This window comes from Protomyctophum parallelum (genome assembly GCF_964188405.1).
Source record: "Protomyctophum parallelum genome assembly, chromosome: 4".
In the NCBI taxonomy this organism is placed as follows: Eukaryota; Metazoa; Chordata; class Actinopteri; order Myctophiformes; family Myctophidae; genus Protomyctophum; species Protomyctophum parallelum.
The window spans coordinates 16,939,010-16,944,009 of NC_139700.1; positions in this window are offsets into that span (position 1 = coordinate 16,939,010).

The window sequence follows — 5,000 nt, forward strand, 5'->3', positions numbered from 1 at the left end:
ATGGGGGGATGACATGCGGTAAAGGCCGTGTCGGGTTCGGGAGTCGAACCCGCGGCACACCGCGACTGGATCACCAGTCCGGTGCCCAGACCGTTACGCTACGGCCTGGGCCATCAGTCACCACCCTTAGTTAGACTAGACTATACCATCATCAGTCACCACCCTTAGTTAGACTAGACTACCATCATCAGTCACCACCCTTAGTTAGACTAGACTAGAGGGACACTCTTAGGACTACATTGAGGGTCAACTAATTCAACAACAGCCCCTTTGACAGACTTTAGAGTGCAGACCAACACATGCACCAAAACTAATATAGCGTAATAAAGTGTTGTCTTGAAATTGCAGAACAATTAAGCTGTATGCTGGATGTGAAAGTAATTTTTGATTGGACTTCTACATCTCAGAGGCAAATATTGTACTTTTAGTACACTACAACGAGTAAGTGTGCACGCATCCGCCTTGTTGACGGCAGACTGCTGGGCGAGTGCTGGCGCTTTGGCATGGGGGGTCAGATCAGCATGGAATGAATTCTGTACTGGCCATATAAGGAGCATGTCTTGAGTGTACAGGTTTGATGAGGTCAGATCAACATGGAATGTCCGAACAGGTCAGCTCCATACAATATGGAGATCTAAGGGTGGTAGCGGGGACATTCTCTTGAGAATACAGGGTTTGATGAGGGCCCAGGTCCTTAATTTCCGTGCCTGTTTTCGACGGCTGTCGGGCGTGGCAACCACAATTTGATTGACTGCTGCTGATACACACATAATACAAGGAATTAACAATCACACTTTGCAGATTACACGTACACCACATCAAATTACAGAAATGAAGTATGTCTTACTGACATTGGTGCTGAGGGAGATACAGGCTCATATAATTAGCATTATTGTTTTTGCAATAACATTATGATATCATGATGTGTCGAAAGATTTGTCTCCACAGGGGCGGCCTTAGGAATCTGGAGGCCCATTTCAAGACCAAATATATACAGTCGTGTTGATACAAATAGTTTTGGCTGTTCAACATCGCGTGCAACACCTCTCCTCATCCTGTCATCCCTTCACAATAAAGTGTCTCCCCTTTACCTCCCAATGCTGCACATTCGAACCAGGTTATTTTTGAGTGGTGCAACCACTCCAAGGAACAGCAATGTCCATGTTCACGTGTTCACCTATGTGTTCACCTATGTGACGTTGGTTAATGAGCCAATGACTATGAGTACCAGTAGGGGCGCTGTTGTGCCAGAAACAGAGAGAGAGAGATAGTATTAGTGCTGCACTGTTGCCTGCTAATGAGAGAGATTCATGCAGCAATGAATAAACATATGTGTACATTTTTTTGTATCCAACATGTAAATATCTCCCCCTCCCCCCCCCCAATCAAGGTCAGGACAAGACAAATAAAACAAAGACACCATACAAGACAGTAAGTAAAAGTAATAGTAAGAAGAAAAAAAAGGGAAAAAAGGGTAAAACTGCATTTTCCATCAGGGTATGGTATTGATTGATTGATTTATTAACAGTTTGCAGAATTACAGTACATTTCAAGCACAAACTCAATACAAAGACTGTTAACTGTGAGTGGACGACCCAATTAAGCATTACACTTGTTTACAAGAGGGTCCACCATGTTCAATTCATCAAAACATTTAGAGACGTACAAATAGACACTTCCATATAGTCAAAGAACAGAACAGGAATTCATCATAAAGGAAGCAAAAAGGGAAAAGAAACATATACAGTGAGAGGAAAGGGGGGGGGGGGGTGGGGGGGCGGTGAGGTGCGGGGGATTCAGTCAGGGGCCAGTTTAGAATTGCAGACGTCCGTAGGTGCGCTTTGAGAGCGGTTTTGAAGGAGTCAAGGGATTCACACGTCTTTCTTTTTTTTTATATATATTTTTTATCCCACGATTTTGTAACCCATTTTTCACCTGACGGGTTGACTGACGTCTGACAGTCAGCCAGGACTTGGATCGAGGCCCCCCTGAGGGTGGAGGCCTGTTTCAATTGAAACTGGTGAAACAAAGAAAGGCCTCCTGTCTCCATACAGAACCACAATGATGTATTAATTTTTTTTTTTTTTTTTAGATATTTTTTTTTGCGGCTTACGCCTTTTTATTGATTTTTGAAGGGACAGACAGTAGGCTGACAGGAAACGGGAGAGAGATGGGGGGATGACATGCAGTAAAGGCCGTGTCGGGTCCGGGAGTCGAACCCGCGGCACACTGCGACTGGATTACCAGTCCGGTGCCCAGACCGTTACGCTACGGCCTGGGCCTCAATGATGTATTAATGACAGTTATTTTTCCCTACCCTCCATTGCCCTAGCTGTGCCTTTTCATACTGTTCATGGACATGTACAACACAGAAGTACTGTCATCACATGCCCCAGACAGAGAGCTGATTTAATGCACCATCAATAGCTCCATTATATCTTCCGAATAAGACCCTCAAATTATTTACTAAAACATACAATGATTAGTTTAGTTACTACTTCCAGGTGTACAATGGGCTCAGTGAAGTGGACTGTGTAAAGGGCATTGGGTTTTGGAAATGGTTTGCTCTTCTGGTTGCTGTCTCGTGCTGCGCCATAGCTCAGGGCCTCAAAGTTATCTGAGGACTATTGGACGACTGTCAGCATGCTAAATTAAAAACCACAAGCACGCAGCGTTTAATTTCTGTGTTTTCTACCCCAAACGGAGTGGAACTGCTTGTGCCTGCCTCACTGCTGGGAGGGGGTAGTGCATGCAGGCGTGTGCACATGCGTGGACATGCGTGTGTGTGTGTGTGTGCGTGCGTGCGTGCGTGCGTGTCTGTGTGACTGTGTGTCTGTGTGTGTGTGTGTGTGTGTGTACTAAAGTGCTTTTACAAAGCCCCTCTGTACTAAGGCTTCCGCTGTCTGTCTTGACTTTCAATAATTAGACTGTTATTAAATTGATTTCTTCTATTATTGAAATGGAATAAAGTGGATGATGAATGGTTGAAATGAAGCATGGCCCGACCTCCTCCATCAGCTAAATCTAATTTAAATCGAATTAAAATGACAGATTAAAAGACAATTCCCCCCCCGACCCCAAGAGTTTGGAGTCCCATTAAACTTGGACTAAAGAACAGCTACGAGTCTGTATAAAAAAGTCTTTGGAGATGATTATGTGTCACTATACATTAGCGTACTGCTCGTGAGGTCGGCAAACAATTTTGGCCTGAGATGTGATTAGTGGCATAACGACACAAGGGCAGTGCAGAACAAGGGAAACTGTTTACAAGCTGCATATACTGAGTTTAATTACCCAAACGGGTAAAACTCTTAAGCAATCAAGGCGAGTATTTTCATTTAAAGTCAATGAGAGGAGCCTTAACGGAGAACCAAAGGTTTTCCCAATGAATATGATTGCTCTCTCTTGAATGAATGAATGCAATCTCTCGCTCTTACGAGAAGTCAGGGGAACGCCGGGTTTGTTACTTGGTTGCGTGCCGGCAGTGACGCACACCAACAGGATCTGCAAGCTCACAACGCATTGCACTGCGACGCGCTGTGAGCTTGTAGATCCCCTGTTCTCGGTGTGCGTGCAACTAAGTATAACTCGGGCTTAACAAACCCACCCCTTCACCGTAATCAAGTATGGCAGCATGCAGCCATTTCAGATCGGTGACATTTCTCTGACCTCCATTAGATAGAGAGCTGTACAGTTGCACACATTACCAATGACCTTTAAATACCTGCTCCGTGGTAAATGGAGACGTGAAGAGAGAAACGAGCGTGGTGATGCAGGCTGACAGGAGTGCATACCGCATGAGGAACCAAACTGCCATCCTACAGTGAACCGATATTTTGAGAGATTTTTGTGATGGCAAAACCTTTGAGCTTATATAACTAAGCTGCATCCAATCTTCACGCCGTGCTGTTTTGTAAAAGGAAACTGCTCTTTATTTAAGCAGGGATGTGCTGTGAATTTTTAACTAGCAGGGCACGCGCTCGTGAGCTAATTGAAATTACCTGGGCCCATTTATTAACCCATTGTATTCTATTTACTTGCATAATGTTGTCATATGCATTTACCTTGCAAACGTCACCTCTGTAATTGAATTAGTTCATATGAATCCATTATCAGCCTCCAATACCAACACTGTTTCCAACTCTTTAGCTCAGACTACTGCAGACACCTAGGCTACTTTAGTAGATTGACACAATGGACCGTCACCAGTGGTGTTCTTTTGGTACCACGTCACGCGCATGCACACGCACACGCATGCACGTACAATAGCGCACACACACACACACACACACACACACACACACACACACACACACACACGCACACACATGTGCAATAGCATGCACGCACACGCACGTGCACTCAAACACGTGCACACAAACACAAAAGTAGACGTAAAATAAGCAGTCAACTTCTTTACTGCACTACAGTAACAGAACTAAAAAGTTTGCTTTGGACGAATCTCTTCTTTGATGGTGGATGAGGCATTCTTGTTGAATCTCTTCTTTGATGGTGGATGAGGCATTCTTGTTGAATCTCTTCTTTGATGGTGGATGAGGCATTCTTGTTGCGTGCCGAACACCACAGCAGGCAGTAGCCTACTAGAGCCATACTGCTGTGAAAGTGTTGCTTACCATGTATGAGAACGTGCGTTCACGTAAACAGTTAAACCTGTTATGCAAAGTAGTAGCCATTTGTGCATCTTCTCTTGAATCTAGATTCTATAGGGGACACGCTCTAGTGTGCATGAGCGTGCACCGTTCCTTACTGTATCTGCACGTGCATGTCACAACTTTTTGGGTACCACGGCGTGGTACTGCGGTCTACGAGCATGACCCCACTGACCGTCACGATTGATATGCATATACATCCACGGTCCATTCCTGTTATTTCAAGCTGTGCTGCTGTCAATGCGATTGACAGGTTTTGTTATCGACGTGCGAAAACGGCGTTCCTGTGCAGGCTTGCGTGCATCTTCAAAACTACCATGGCGGCGCCCC